The sequence below is a fragment of the Salvelinus namaycush genome, chromosome 23, assembly GCF_016432855.1.
Source record: "Salvelinus namaycush isolate Seneca chromosome 23, SaNama_1.0, whole genome shotgun sequence".
Classification (NCBI taxonomy): Eukaryota; Metazoa; Chordata; class Actinopteri; order Salmoniformes; family Salmonidae; genus Salvelinus; species Salvelinus namaycush.
The window spans coordinates 18,817,113-18,834,596 of NC_052329.1; the positions used below are offsets into that span (position 1 = coordinate 18,817,113).

General features: G+C 41.4%; 1 protein-coding gene across 1 annotated transcript in view; it reads left to right on the forward strand.

Moving 5' to 3' along the window:
- The window catches only part of LOC120018512 (kin of IRRE-like protein 3), a 133,680-nt gene that overhangs the window by 89,076 nt on the left and 27,120 nt on the right, over nucleotides 1-17,484 (forward strand). The gene's annotated exons all lie outside the window — the stretch shown is intronic.

Genomic DNA, 17,484 nt, shown 5'->3' on the forward strand with positions numbered 1-17,484 from the left:
TCGCATCAGCCCCCTTCAACACCATTAAGTACGACTAATAAAGCAGAAAATGCTATTTAGAGATCCATTACAAGTGACGGCTCCATTCTTTTCATTATGTACACCACGAGAGGCACATTACAGCTCAATGCCAGCATGTAGGCGATTGGAGGCGCCGGTGTAAAAATGATTAACAGTTGTTGGTGTTTGCAGCCCTCGCAGTTTGTTCTAATGTTTTTGTCATGCAAAGTGAGAGGAAGTGCGGTGTGTTGTGATTGTGTGACACGGAGAGTAATGAGGAGCTACGGTATGATGGCTGTCACGGGCATGTTCCCACATCTGGCTTCCTGTGGGCGTGACAAAAGGCTTAACAAGGGGAAGGAGTAGCTGCTTGCAAACAATCCTGGAAAACGATCTTTGCAACTTGCAAAACTGGGGCTTCAACTACAATTTTTCACAGGGTGATGAACAAATGAGTGTGAGCAGGACCAAATTGACTAGCATCATGTTGCGTCCCACTCACCTCTTGTCTAACCCCAGGCCTCCCACTCACCTTCTGCCACTCTCCACCTCCACCTCTACACTTGGCCTGTGGACAGGTAGCGAGGCTGGTGCTCCCCGCCTCCGTCCCTGGTATCATGCTGAGATCGAGAAATAAAAGGCACTGTAATTTAACTTTGAGTCATTGGTGCTGGGTAGCAATTTGATCACTTCCCATGCTGACTCATTTGATTATGGGGTTCATGCCTCGCGACTGGATATGAAACGCTCAAAATACACTGTTGAAACCAATATCATTCAGAGGAAAATGAGAGCGAGGAGTACGTAGCCTATATGCAATGAGATGCATATCAGGAGGTGGATAGAGCTATTGGGATCAGATTCCAATGAGCATTTATAGACGGCCTAAAGACCACTTGAGTGTGAATACAGAGGAAGAATTGTCTAGTAGAGGAAATGGGCAAAAATTGGTATCCATTTGGTTTCCCATTGTAACAAGAGAAAACAGGTGTTAAATGAATAAATGATGGAGCAATTGGCAAGGTAGAGAGAGGTAGACATGCACCCTCTTTACCCCCAAACCTCTCCTTGGCAGAGTAGTCACCACAGAGGCCCTGTTCTCCTCTCCACAGGGGGCAGTGTGTATGACAGGGGGAGGTAAATATTGATGAGAGACAGCTGTCTGCTCACAGAACAGGGAGGTACCTGTGGGAATGCTGTGCAGTAAAGTTTTGGGGTAGGGACCAAAAGAAAAACCACTCTAGCCCTTTCACACTGAAATAGACACACAGAAATGTAGGACTAAGCCAAGCCAATTTGCAGGAGGATGCAAATTCAACATGTTCTTTGTTTTTTTTGGGTCACCTACCCAGTACAACCCGATCAAGGCTAAGCTAAGAGAATACACTGCATGACCATGTTCCCTGCAACTCTTTTGGGTTGCTTTAAACTCTCCTCAAACCAAATATTCCATTGGGCCCCACACACCATTCAGGCCTGAATGGGCAACTTAATAGTACAGTTGCTGTGTTACCAAGACAAACTCAAGATAAAAAGTCTGAAATAACTTACATTACAGCCATGTGTGTAGCCCATGTCAAGTACTAAGACAAAATCAATACTCGTTTCCTTTGTATGTTGTATCTCATGTGTTATGACTGGTGAACAACTGTTCCCAGGCCCCTCCAACAAAGGCAGGCAGGATCGATGCCAGTTCCAGGTGAATAAAGGCTATTAGTCCAGCCTAGGCGTTCATGAAGGTTAGTTACAGTACAGAGAGTCTTTGAGGTGCCGGTGAAGCAGCACTACACATTCTCACATCATGTCCTATTTTAGTTAGTCTGCCCAGCATGGAATTCTCTTTGGAATGCTGAGTATTTAGGTTGTGCTTTTTATTTATTTATCTATTTCAATGGAGGCCACTTACAGTGGGAGAGGAGAAGAGAGGATGGTTATGGAGAGGGTTGATAGTGATCTTTTGTCACAGATACAGAGTGATATTTGACAGTCATGAGATGGCATGTGTCTGTGTGTGCATTTCAGAGAGGGAAAGAAACAGAGAGCAAAAGAAAGAGAGAGAGAGATATGCTACTGTGATGCAGAAGACACGGTACTGACAAAACCTAATCTAATACTGTATTTCTCTATGTTTAAATGCTATTGAGAAAGAGAGGAAAGCTGTGTGTGTACGTGTGTCTCCACGTATGAATTTTAATGATTGTCTCCAATCCTCTCATTCAAAGTTGACTAATTGAGGTTCTGGTTCAATGTGATAATGTCAGCTACAACAAAAATAATTAAAATGTTTGTAGATTTAACACCAATATGGAGCATTTTTATTTTGGTCACATTTCCCAGTTAAAAAGCCTTAACTCTCTCAGTCTAATTTGGAGTAATCTAAACATTACCCCAAAACTTTAATGCACAGCATAAGCCTGTGTCAAATCCAATATATTTGTGTGGACTATTTCGCTTTATCATCACTTTAATGTGCTTGTGAATTACATTGGCCTCAGCATTTTCAGCTCAACATAAGTTCATATGGAGTTATCTGACCTGGGGGTTAAGCACATTAGCATCTTTTGCCAAATGGGATTTTTAGCAGGAGGCAGAATGAGTTCAGGACCATGGACAGAGTGCTGACTTTAGTTGTGTGAGTGAGTAAATGAGCTCACTGTAATTATTTAATAGCAGGGTTAGCTCATGATTCTCTCTCAACAACACCATGACTTTGGGCAGCCTTTATATTGTGCTCTATAGACTTTCCAGTGTTAAGGCAAAGCCTGAAAATCACCTAGTCCAAATCTGAACTGATAACACCATGTAGCAAGCCTTGTGATAACATCTTCAGCCTGGCTGGGTGTGTCTATCTGTCTGTTGAGCTGCGTCCAACAAGCGAACACGGCATCCCACACACAAGGGCTGATGGGAGAGGTGGGGAGCAGCAGGATAATAATGCCATTTGTTGAGACTAATTAATAGAAAACATGCAGATGTGTGGTGGGGGAGGATTTTTGTTTGTTACTAAGCTCCGCTTAATGCCCTTGTTGCCCAATCAAGCAGATAATGACAAAATCATCTGGAAAAAAACATGGATTGGAAATGAGTTTTGGTTGCTAGTTCGAGTATGCCAGAGGTGTAATGATGTTATAATAAGGAATATATTCAGGTGCAGTGGCTTAATCTGGATTCATTGTATCGTCACGTTCATGTCACGTTTTGAATGGAGATCAGTAGCATCTGTACCATCACTCAACTAAGCTATGCCCACTAACCTCCGCTGTTTTCTCTTCAAACTTTTGAAAGTAAACCATGCGTCAGATCTACTGTTGAACCTTGCAGGTATACTTGAAAATGTAAAAGGCCCAAACAAAGGGCCTACAGTCTGAATGGCAAAGACATATGCCTGCATTGTATGAGTGGGTAAATAAATGCATGGTGTTGGCTTTGGGGGCTAGTCAAGCTGTGAACCTGCAGTTGTCTGCCCCTGTGTGCCCGCCTCCAGTAATACACTGGGCCAACCAGCAGACAGCATCCATTTCCATATGGCTAGGGATATGCCACCGCTCTAGTAGCAAATAAACAGACTCCCCATCCTTCAGAAACAGCCTTTGCTCCTGGAGGCTTATCCTCATGGAGGAACAGCTGTCTACAATGGCCCAAAGAGAGTGGAAATTGAGCTTTAAGAAAGGGAAGAAAGCCATTTACGTTGGCACCATCTCTGGGAAATCTAGAGAAGTTGGCTGATTGTTCAAAAATGCCATCTGCTCCACTCTTTGAACTTCCGATCAAAAGCAATCATCAGACTACACTATCTTCCTATTTTTTAGCCGTCCTGTTGTTGTCGCTCTACTGCCATTATCACCACCACTACTGTTCCCAGAACCCCTCCCACCGTCTCTATATCACTCGCCTGATGAATCTGAGGAATTAATGGCCCTGCATATTGATGGGCCTGTCGCGTGAAGCCTCAAACAAGCTCACTCTCACTCATGCATTTATACATCAAAGTGACAAACAGACTTCTTTATTAAGTGGCTGTCTGTCTCCATGGGGGTCAGAGGGCGGCAAGTTGGCGACCAGAGATCCAATCCCAGAGTCCTTCTCATTGGGCGTTTTGGCGGCCGTCACTCTCTTCCCTCCTGTTCTCCAAGGACAAAGCTATCCAAGCAGAATGGCCAAGTAGCTCATCTTAAATACATAATGGCATTATGCCACAATGTCTCATAAGTGAGATACACTCAGAGGCTTCTTTCATTCAGGGAGGGTCAGTCTTCACAGGCTGATTGAATTGAAAGAACTCCCTGGCCCAATCAGTAATAAAAACAGCAATTGGCTAAGATGCCCTTAGATCTCACTTGCAGCTGAAAATATGAAGTTTGGTATAAAGGAGTACAAGCATAATGTTGTCGAGGTAGTAGGCCCATGGAAAACCTCCCACCACAAAGTAGAGTACCAGGGTACACTGCCACCACCTCCACATCTGCCATTCTGCCTCTCTGCAGTTCTTTCTGCCTGCCTCTTTGTCCGCCCAATTAGCCAGCCATAGTGCTACACACCTACCCTGCTGCTAACACTGCTGCTCACAGCTTGGCCTAGGTTCATGTTAATGATGGCCTGGTGTCTTCCAGGATCCAACATGTTGTTCCTACCTTCATTGGCTCGCAGCAGAGACCTGGCACGGGGGTGTGGGTTGTTGTGTGTTTGTAAGCGGGCATAGTATCCCAAAAAGCCATTTGAGCAGATGAGGGGTAAGAATGGCACCTGGACCACCCTCCCTCCGGGGTGCGGTGGCAGCTGAGCTTGCCTAGAGCAGCTGCACACCCACAGGGCAAACAGAAAAGTGTATTACAGAACAGTGTATTACGGCACAGTGTATTACGGCACAGTGTATTACAGAACAGTGTATTACAGCACAGTGTATTTCTGCACAGTGTATTACGGCACAGTGTATTACAAGAACAGTGTATTACAGCACAGTGTATTACAAGAACAGTGTATTACAGCACAGTGTATTACAGCACAGTGTATTACAGCACAGTGTATTTCTGCACAGTGTATTTCAGCACAATGCATTTCAACAGTGTATTTTAGCACACAGTGTATTTCAGCACAGTGTATTTCCTCTCAGTGCATATGCCCACACACACACACAGAAGGATGCATGCACACTTGCACACAAAAACACACACACACACACACACACACACACACACACACACACACACACACACACACACACACACACACACACACACACACACACACACACACACACACACACACACACACACACACACACACAAACAAACAAACAAACAAACACACACCTCATCACTCACATGCAACCTTTCCCTACAGCTACAACACTGGGAGGATTGGGCTGAGCAACAGAAGACTAACTGTTCTCTCTGCTAGTGGCTGTGGCTGTGCCCACAGCCCACCACACTGTTACCTCTGCATCCAAACAACTGGGCCCCTGGATGTTACATTAGTGTAATTGGACACAGAGCACATGGAGACAGGACACCATCCAAATGGATGTTTGCTGCACCTGCACTAAACCCACTCCAACCCCATGGGATCTCCGTATTTCTCCTTGTTAGTTTGTTAATGTGCCCAAGGCTCTCCAAATTACAGAACGACAGATGTGTAATTATTCTACTTTCTCAAAGTTTAAAACTAGGGAGGTCTAAGGTCTGGAGAAGCTTTGGACCTTTCCAGTTTGAAATAATGATGTTGTAATATCTTGCTGCACATATCTATCATTCCTCATTCATGTATTCGTCTGTAGGCTGTAGGGTCAAGCCAAACCTATCATTGGAAACAACATCTTGCCATAGCAACTGCAATCATCATCTTGCATTTTTCTATTTTCAAGGAGATGTACCGTAATGACTGTATAAAATATATTACTCAAATACTGAGCTATATTGTATGCAAAAAAATAGGGAAATTTTACTTTTCTACTAATACAATTTCTCAGAGAAAGAGATTTTGCTTAAAAAGTAATACATTTTTTCTCAAAAAGGTTGGATCAAAATTATTGACACCCCTAAAGATTCTTATAAATAAAGAGGTCAAAAGTTTACTTTATGAATCGTGAATAATGGTGAATAAGAACCTGTTGTCGAGTTGTCAAAGTTTTATTTTGTTTTAATTTTAATTTGTTCATAAATGTTTTGTCAACACCTGCTACCAACTAGATCGCATACAGTACCAGTGGAAGTATACCAAACCTTTTTTGATATCATCAGAGGACCATTATTAACATGTTTTAACCACTCCTATATAAACCGTAGACTATCGGACATGCAACAAGAAGGTCTGATTTCATTATTACTGAAACAGGATCCAAGTGGTATATATAAAGATCCAGTCCATTTAAACAGTTGGAGGCTTCTGTAGCTTCAGTGCTGTGATGCAAAAATTCTAGCTAAATGCCTGGCACATAGAATTAAAAAGGTTTTGTTGGATATTATTCATCCTAATCAGACAGATATTTTACATAGATGATAAAATCGAGAAAATTGTCACGTCCTGACCATAGTTCTTGTGTGTTTTGCTTGTTTAGTGTTGGTCAGGACGTGAGCTGGGTGGGCATTCTATGTTGTGTGTCTAGTTTGTCTGTTTCTGTGTTCAGCCTAATATGGTTCTCAATCAGAGGCAGCTGTCTATCGTTGTCCCTGATTGAGAATCATATATAGGTGGCTTGTTTTGTGTTGGGGATTGTGGGTGGTTGTCTTCTGTCTTTGTGTTCTGCACCAGATAGGACTGTCTCGGTTTTCACATTTGTTATTTTGTATTTTGCATAGTGTTCACGTTATCGTCTCTTCTTTATTAAATCATGTTGAACACTAGCCGCGCTGCATTTTGGTCCTCTCCTTCATCCCAGGAAGAAAGCCGTTACAAAAATACAAGACAAGTACTGGAAACAATAGAATACTATGAAATATTGGGGAAACCAGGCTTGGTTTTCACAGCTGACATTGAAAAGGCTTTTGATAAAGTATGACTGGAGTTTATAAATGCCTGGAATATTTCAATTTTGGAGAATCTCTTCTAAAATGAGTTAAAGTTATGTATAGTAACCCTAAGTGTAAAATAATAAATGGTGGTTACATCTCACAAAGTTTTAAACTGTCAAGAGGAGTACAACAAGGTTGTCCACTATGAGCACATCTATTTATTATTACCATCAAAATGTTAGCTGTTAAAATTAGATCCAACAAAAATATTAAGGAATTAGAAATCCATGGCTTAAAGTCGAAGGTGTCATTGTACGCTGATGATTCATGTTTTCTTTTAAAACCACATTTTGAATCCCTCCACAGCCTCATAGAGGATTTAGATACTTTTTCTAACTTCTCTGGATTAAAACCAATTTATGATAAGTGTACTATATTACGTTTGGATCGCTAAAAAAGGCAACTTTTACATTACTGTGTAGTTGACCAATAAAATGGTCTGATGGGGATGTGGACATACTCGGTATACATATCCCGAAAGAAAGAAATTATCTCAGTCCAATACATTTTAATAGAAAGTTAGCACAAATAGATAAGATCTTGCTAACATGGAAAGGAAAATACCTGTATATTTGTGGAAAAATCACCCTGATTAACTCTTTAGTCATCTCACAGTTTACCTATTTGCTCATGGTTTTGCCTACACCTAGTGACCTGCTTTAACAATTATATGAGCAAAAAATATTCAATTTTATTTGGAATGGCAAGCCAGACAACATTTAAATGGCCTATTATATAATGAATATGAATTTGGGGGGCAGAAATTATTAAATATTAAAGCATTAGAACTCTCACTAAAGGCATCAGTCATACAAAAGTTATACTTAAATGGTTCTCTTATAAATTACTACGAATGTCTCACCCCGTGTTCAGGAATGGCCTTTTTACCTTTATTCAGATTACAACTGCTCACTTTCTGTTATTTGAAAATGAAATAATCTCCAAATTATCAATATTTTTTTAAACAAGCCATTAGAAAGTTTGCAATTTCAGTTTAATGCACCTAAAAAGACAGAACAAATAAGACAACAAATATTGTGGTTAAATTCAAATATACCAATTGATTAAAAAACATGTTTTTCGATAAAATGTTTAAAAAAGGTATAATCTTTGTAAATTATATTATAAATAGGACTGGTGGAGTTATCTCACACATGCAGCTAACACAGACATATGGACATTGTTACAACCAACCAAAATTACAACCAACTAATTGCAACATGACCAAAAAAATGAACAAGGCAAGTGGAAGAGGGAAAAAGTAAGGAACTTGTCTGTCGGCCCTGCATTAAAGACCAAAAATGGTTAAAGAAAATTGTGATAAATAAAAATATATACCAGTTTCATTTAAGGACCAAGAAATTGACAGCTGTGCCATATAAATTGCAAAATAGTTGGGAAGAGATTTTTGATGTTCCAATTCCATGGCAAATGGTTTATTAATTGACACACAAAACGTTGCCGGACTCAAAACAATTTTTTTTTTAGTTTCAATTATTATACAAAATTCTTGCAACCAATAGAATGTTATATATATGGGGGATACCATCTTCCCAGCTCTGCAGATTTTGCTGCGAGGAGGCAGAGTCATTACATAATTTATTTTGATACTGTCCATATGTAGCTCGTTTTGGTCGCAGGTCCAGGAATGCCTGAAGAATTGCAACATTTACCTAGAACTAATGCTGCAGATAGCAATACTGGGTGATTTGAAAAGTCATATTCAATCGATCAATAATACAATAATAATTTTTGCAAAAATGTTTATCTTTAATTTACAATCTGTAGAAGCTATGAGAATAGAAAGGTTCAGTACTTTTGTGAAGCATCACAGCACAGTTGAAAAATATATGGCAAATAGACATCCAAAATGGATGGTGTTAAGAGATAGATAGATGCGAGGGGTTGAATGGAGCTGAAGGGTGGGACTAATAACAACAAAATAACAAATGTAAACTGTATATGGGTACAGAAATGTTGTGAAATAGCACAGTTAGAAATATAAATCAAACTGGATGGATATCAGAAATAGAGTAAGGCCAGGACTAAAAACAAACAACATATAACTATTGTCAAATAGATTGTGTCTGTAAAATGTGAATAGTATGTATAAACTGAAGGTAGAAGCCTAAGTGTTATTGTTTATTAGTTTACTAATAAACTAACTTATTAGTTTACTAATAAACTAATAACGAATTAATTGGGGGAGGGGTGGTATGGTTTGCGGCGAATAATAAAGGTATATTCTAAAAAAGGTGTGTACATGTATGTATGCATATATATGTGTAAACAGTTGAAGTAGGACGTTTACATACATTTAGGTTTGAGTCATTTTCTACCACTCCACACATTTTTTGTTAACAAACTATGGTTTTGGCAAGTTGGTTAGGACATCTACTTTGTGCATGACACAAGTCATATTTCCAACAATTGTTTACAGACAGATTATTTCACTTATAATTCAATGTATCACAATTCCAGTGGGTCAGAAGTATACATACACTAAGATGACTGTGCCTTTAAACAGCTTGGAAAATTCCCGAAAATGATGTCATGGCTTTAGAAGCTTCTGATAGGCTAATTGACAACATTTGAGTCAATTGGAGGTGTACCTGTGGATGTATTTCAAGGCCTACCTTCAAACTCAGTGCCTCTTTGCTATACATTATGGGAAAATCAAAAGAAATCAGCCAAGACTTCAGAAAAAAAATTGTAGACCTCCACAAGTTTGGTTCATCCTTGGGAGCAATTGGGTACCGTGAAGGGTACCACGTTCATCTGTACAAACAATAGTATGCAAGTATGAACACCATGGGACCACGCAGCCGTCATAGTGCTCAGGAAGGAGACACGTTCTGTCTCCGAGAGATAAACATACTTTGGTGCGGAAAGTACAAATCAATCACAGAAAAACAGCAGAGGACCTTGTGAAGACGCGGGACGAAACAGGTACAAAAGTATCTATATCCACAGTAAAACGAGGCCTATATCGACATAACCTGAAAGGCCGCTCAGCAAGGAAGAAGCCAATGCTCCAAAACCTGCCATAAAAAAGCCAGACTACGGTTTGCAACTGCACATGGAGACAAAGATTGTAGTTTTTGGAGAAATGTCCTCTGGTCTGATAAAACAAAAATAGAACTGTTTGGCCATAATGACCATTGTTATGTTTGGAGGAAAAAGGGGGATGCTTGCAAGCCGAAGAACACCATCCCAACCGTGAAGCACGGGGGTGGCAGCATCATGTTGTGGGCTTGCTTTGCTGCAGAAGGGACTGGTGAACTTCACAAAATAGATGGCATCATGAGGAGGAAAATTATGTGGATATATTGAAGCAACATCTCAAGACATCAGTCAGGAAGTTAATGCTTGGTTGCAAATGGGTCTTCCAAATGGACAATGCCCCCAAGCATACTTCCAAAGTTGTGGCAAAATGGCTTAAGGACAACAAAGTCAAGGTATTGGAGTGGCCATCACAAAGCCGGGACCTCAATCCTTTAGAAAATGTGTGGGCAGAACTGAAAAAGCGTGTGCGAGCAAGGAGGCCTACAAACCTGACTCAGTTGCACCAGCTTTGTCAGGAGGAATGGGCCAAAATTCACCCAACTTACTGTGGGAAGCTTGTGGAAGGCTACCTGAAATGTTTGACCCAAGTTAACCAACTTAAAGTCAATGCTACCAAATACTAATTGAGTGTATGTAAACTTCTGACCCACTGGGAATGTGATGAAAGAAATTAAAACTGACAGAAATCATTCTCTCTACTATTATTCTGACATTTCATATTCTTAAAATAAAGTGATGATCCTAACTGACCTAAGACGGGGATTTTTTACTAGGATTAAATGTAAGGAATTGTGAAAAACTGAGTTTAAATGTATTTGGCTTAGGTGTATGTAAACTTCCGACTTCAACTGTATATATATATGGGTATGTGTATGTATATATATGGATATACTGTATATGTATGTTTACCACAAAAATATATGGTGGATTGGAAATGATGCAGACAATTACATTGATGGAAGCAACATCTATCTGCAATATTAAAGCTGATCCACCCCCTAAAGTAAGATTAGAAAACTTAGGCATGACATGCCAGCAACAAACGCTGACACTACACATCCAAGTATAACTGATCAAATTATGAAAGACAATCATTGTGATATTGAATTCTGTAAAGTGAGTGTGGAAGAAGTGAAGCAATTCTTGTTGTCTATCAACAATAACAAGCCACCGGGGTCTGACAACATGTATGGAAAATTACTCAGGATAATAGCGGACAATAATGCCACTCCTATTTGCCACATCTTCAATCTAAGCCTACTAGAAAGTGTGTGCCCTCAGGCCTGGAGGGAAGTAAAAGTAATTCTGCTACCCCAAAATAGTAACTCCCGTTACTTGCTCAAATAGCCTAACAATCAGCCTGTTACCAACCCTTAGCAAACTTTAGAAAAAAATTGTGTTTGACCGGATACAATGCTATTTTACTGTAAACAAATTGACAAAATACTTTCAGCACACTTATAGGGAAGGACATACAACAAGCACAGCACTTACAACAAGCACGTCCGGTTTAGGGGAGGGTTTAAAAAAATATTTAACTAGGCAAGTGTCGACTCTTGCACTGAGATGCAGTGCCTTAGACCGCTGCGCCACTCGGGTAGGCCATCATTGTAAATAAGAATTTGTTCTTAACTAACTTGCCTAGTTAAATAAAGGTTAAAAAAATATTTTTAAAATACACAACTGATTGATGATTGGCTGAGAATAATTGATGATAAAAATATTGTGGGAGTTGTTTTGTTAGACTTCAATGCTGCTTTTGAAATTATCGGTCACAGTCTACTGTTAGCTAACGCCTCTGTCCCGAAGTAAGCACCAGCTAGCTTTGAGCTAGCCTCGAGCTAGGCCCATATACCAACTAATTCTAGGGCTACAATACCTTCTTTGCCAATTGGCCTGGATCCTTTATTGTCGACACGGAGCCGATCCATCACGACTGGACTGCCAACGTGATCGCCCGATGTGGTCTCAACAGGCTATTCTGTTACGATATCGCCGCAGAAACATCTACTAGCCCCGGCCCGCTAGCTTTTCTGAACGCTGTGTCCCCTGCTTGCCCAGCGTAGTAGTGAATACCGAACGGCACTGACTCACCTATTGCTGCTCTTTTGACCTTATGATCACTCGGCTACACAGCTGATGCCCCCTGGACTGTTTCAATAACACGGAACCTCATTTTGTTTACCTGTCGGCCCCAGCCTCGGACTCAGGCCCTGTATGTATCTAACTGACCCGCTCTGCCCTTTCATCGCCATTTAGCTGTCGTTGTCTTAGCTCTCCTGATCAACACCTGTGATTGCTTTATGCCTCTCTCTAATGTCAATATGCCTTGTCTACTGCTGTCTTGGCTAGTTTTTATTGCTTTATTTCACTGTAGAGCCCTCAGTCCCGCTCAACATGTCTTAGATAGCTCTTTCGTCCCACCCCACACACATATGGAGACCTCACCTACATTAATTTATGCCTCCTGAGACTAAACCTCTCTCATTGTCACACAACGTATATGTTAACATCCACTGTACTCACATCCTACCATGCCCTTATCTGTACATTATGCTTTGAATCTATTCTACCACGCCCAGAAAACTGCTCCTTTTATTCTCTGTCCCCAACGCACTAGACGAACAGTTCTTATAGCCTTTAGCCGTACCCTTATCCTACTCCTCCTCTGTTCCTCTGGTGATGTAGAGGTTAACCCAGGCCCTGTTGCCCCCAGTTCCACTCCTATTCCCCAGGCGCTATCATTTGTTGACTTCTGTAACCGTAAAAGCCTTGGTTTCATGCATGTTAACATCAGTAGCCTGCCAAGATAGAACTGCCAAAGGGGGTGGAGTTGCAATCTACTGCAGAGATAGCCTGCAGAGTTCTGTCATGCTATCCAGGTCTGTGCCCAAACAGTTCAAGCTTCTACTTTTAAAAATCGACCTTTCCAGAAATAAGTCTCTCACTGTTGCCGCTTGTTACAGACCCCCCTCAGCCTCCAGCTGCGCCCTGGACACCATATGTGAATTCATTGCCCCCCCATTTATCTTCAGAGTTTGTACTGTTAGGTGACCTAAACTGGGATATGCTTAACACCCCGGATGTCCTACAATCTAAGATAGATGCCCTCAATCTCACCCAAACTATTATGGAACCTACCAGGTACAACCCCAAATCCGTAAACTCAGTTATTCTCATAGATATCATCCTGACCATCCTGCCCTCTTAATACACCTCTGCTGTCTTCAACCAGGATCTCAGCGATCACTGCCTCATTGCCTGCTTCTGTAATGGGTAGGTGGTCAAACGACCACCCCTCATCACAGTCAAACGCTCCCTAAAACACTTCAGAGAGCAGGCCTTTCTAATCGACCTGGCCCGGGTATCCTGGAAAGATATTGACCTCACTCCTCAGTAGAGGATGCCTGGTTATTCTTTAAAAGTGCTTTCCTCACCATCTTAAATTAGCATGCCCCATTAAAAAAATTTAGAGCCAGGAACAGATGTAGCCCTTGGTTCACTCCAGACCTGACGGCCCTTGACCAGCACAAAAACATCCTGTGGCGTACTGCATTAGCATCGAATAGTCCCCGCAATTTGCAACTTTTCAGGGAAGTTAGGAACCAATATACACACGCAGTTAGGAAGGCAAAAGCTAGCCTTTTTAAACATATTTGCATCCTGTAGGACAAATTCCCAAAAGTTCTGGGACACTGTAAAGTCCATGGAGAATAAGAGCACCTCCTCCCAACTGCCTACTGCACTGAGGCTAGGAAACACTGTCACCACCGATAAATCCACGATAATCGAAATTTTTCAATTGGCATTTTTCTATGGCTGGCCATGCATTCTATCTGGCTACCCCTACCCCGGTCAACAGCTCTGCAACCCCAACAGCAACTTGCCCAAGCCAGCCCCATTTCTCCTTCACCCAAATCCAGATAGCTGATGTTTTGAAAGAGCTGCAAAATCTGCAGAACAGATCACCGACCATTTCGAATCCCACCGTACCTTCTCTGCTATGCAATCTGGTTTGCGAGCTGGTCATGGGTGCACCTCAGCCACGCTCAAGGTCCTAAACGATATCATAACCGCCATTGACAAGAGACAATACTGTGCAGCCGTCTTCTTCGACCTGGCAAAGGCTTTCGACTCTGTCAATCACCACATTCTTATCGGGAGACTCAACAGCCTTGGTTTCTCAAATGACTGCCTCGTCTGGTTCACCAACTACTTCTCAGACAGAGTTCAGTGTGTCAAATCGGAGGGCCTGTTGTCTGGACCTCTGGCAGTCTCTATGGGGGTGCCACAGGGTTCAATTCTCGGGCCGACTCTTTTCTCTGTATACATCAATGATGTCGCTCTTGTGGATGGTGATTCTCTGATCCACCTCTATGGAGACGACACCATTCTGTATACTTCTGGCCCTTCTTTGGACACTGTGTTAACTTACCTCCAGACGAGCTTCAATGCCATACAACTTTCCTTCCGTGGCCTCCAACTGCTCTTAAATGCAAGTAAAACTAAATGCATGCTCTTCAAACGATCGCTGTCAGCACATGCCCGCCGCCTAACATCACTACTCTGGACGGTTCTGACTTAGAATATGTGGACAACTACAAATACCTAGGTGTGTGGTTAGACTGCAAACTCTCCTTCCAGACTCATATTAAGCATCTCCAATCCAAAATGAAATCTAGAATTGGCTTCCTATTTCGCAACAAAGCATCCCTCACTCATGCTGCCAAACATACCCTTGTAAAACGGACTATCCTACCAATCCTTGACTTCGGCGATGTCATTAACAAAATAGCCTCCAACACACTACTCAGCAAATTGGATACAGTCTATCACGGTGCCATCCGTTTCGTCATCAAAGCCCCATATACTACCCACCACTGCGACCTGTATGCTCTCGTTGGCTTGCCCTCGCTTCATATTTGTCGCCAAACACACTGGCTCCAGGTCATTTATAAGTCTTTGCTAGGTAAAGCCCCCCCTTATCTCAGCTCACTGGTCACCATAAGAGCACCCTCCCGTAGTACGTGCTCCAGCAGGTATATTTTATTGGTCACCCCCAAAGCCAATTCCTTCTTTGGCCGCCTTTCCTTTCAGTTCTCTGCTGCCAATGATTGGAACGAATTGCAAAAATCACTGAAGCTGGAGACTCATATCTCCCTCACTAAATTTAAGCATCAGCTATCAGAGCAGCTCACAGATCAGTGCACCTGTACATAGCCCATCTGTAAATAGCCCATCCAACTACCTCATCCCCATATTGTTATTTATTTTTTTGCTCCTTTGCCCCCCAGTATCTCTACTTTTGCATTCATCTTCTGCATATCTATCACTCCAGTGTTTATTTGCTAAATGAAATTATTTTCGCCCCTACGGCCTATTTATTACCTTACCTCCCTAATCTTTCTTCATTTGCATACACTGTATATAGACCTTTCTATTGTGTTATTGACTGTACGTTTGTTTTTTCCATGTGTAACTCTGTGTTGTTGTTTGTGTCGCACTGCTTTGCTTTATCTTGGCCAGGTCGCAGTTGTAAATGAGAACTTGTTCTCAACTGGCACACCTGGTTAAATAAAAAAAAATTAAAAGTCTGCTGCTGTAAAAATGTATGTTTTATGGCTTTACACCCCCTAATATATTGTGGAAAAATAGTTACCTGTCTAAGTGAACACAGAGGGTCTTCATTAATGGAAGCCTCTCCAACATAATCCAGGTAGAATCAGGAATTCCCCATGGCAGCTGTCTCGGCCCCTCAATTTTTTCAATTTTTACTAATGACGCCACTGGCCTTGAGTAAAGCCAGTGTGTCTATGTATACAGATGACTCAACACTATACACGTCAGCTACAACAGCAAGTGTAATCACTGCAACAGAGCTGCAGTTACAGTAGTTTCAGAATGGGTGGCAAGAAATAAGTTAGTCCTAAACTTAAAAAAAACTAAAAGCATTGTTTTTGGGACAAATCATTTACTAAACCCTAAATCTCAACTAAATCTTGTAATAAATAATGTGGATATTGAGCAAGTTGAGGTGACTAAACTGCTTGGGCTAACCCTGGATTGTAAACTGTCATGGTCAAAACATATTGATACAACTGTAGCTAAAATAGGGAGAAGTCTCTCTTCCTTTTTAACAACACTATCAACAAAGCAGATTCTACAGGCTCTAGTTTTGTCGAACCTGGACTACTGTTCAGTCGTGTGGTCAGATGCCACAAAGAGAGGCCTCGGAAAATTACAATTGGCTCAGGACAGGGCAGCACAGCTGGCCCTTAAATGTACATGGATATCAAACATTAATAATATGCATGTTAATCTCTCATGGCTCAAAGTGGAGGACAGATTGACTTCATCACTACTTTTGTAAGAAGTGTTGACATGCTGAATGCACCGAGGTGTCAGTTTAAACTACTAGCAAACAGCTCGAACACCCATGCATACCCCACAAGACATGTCACCAAAGGACTCTTCACAACCCCCAAGTCAAGAACAGACTATGGGAGGCATACAGTACTTCATAGAGCCATGGCTACATGGAACTCTATTCCACATCAGGTAACTGATGCAAGCAGTAGAATCAGATCAAAAAAACATGCAAAAATACACCTTATGGAACAGTGGGGACTGTGAAGAGACACACACAGGCAGAGATACACATACACATGATAATAAACCCACTCTACACACACGTACACATGGATGTTGTATTGTAAAAACAGTCTCTTCGGAAAGTATTCACACCCCTTGACTTTTTCCACATTTTGTTACGTTACAGCCTTATTCAAAAAATGTTTTAATTGTTTATTGCTCAGTTTGGCTGGGTGGCCAACTCTAGGAAGAGTCTTAATGGTTCCCAGCATCCTCAATTTAAGAATGATGGAGGCCTCTGTTTTCTTGGGGACCTTTAATGCTGCAGACATTTTTTGGTACCCTTCCCCAGATCTGTTTCTCGACACAGTCCTGTCTCCAAAAAATGTGGAAAAAGTCAAGGGGTCTGAATTCTTTCCGAAGTGTTATGAAATGTAATGTCATGTAATATGTTTTATTGTATATAACTGTCTTAATGTTGCTGGACCCCAGGAAGAGTAGCTGCTGGCTTGGCAGGAATTAATGGGGATCCTTAATAAATACAAATACAAAAAATAGTGTCAGTAATTTGGAACCCACTATATATTTGATTAGTCATATGATTTATGGATATGCACTCAGAGAGAACTGCCCTCTTTCGCAGCAGAGGTTTGTTAGATTTCATCAAGCACAGTTAAATCAAGGACTTGATTGTATTAAAAGCGATCTACATATAAAGCTAGAAATGGAAATGGCTTGGACAGTTGCCACAGTTGTCACGCCCTGACCTTATAGAGCCTTTTTATTTCTCTATTTGGTTAGGTCAGGGTGTGATTTGGGT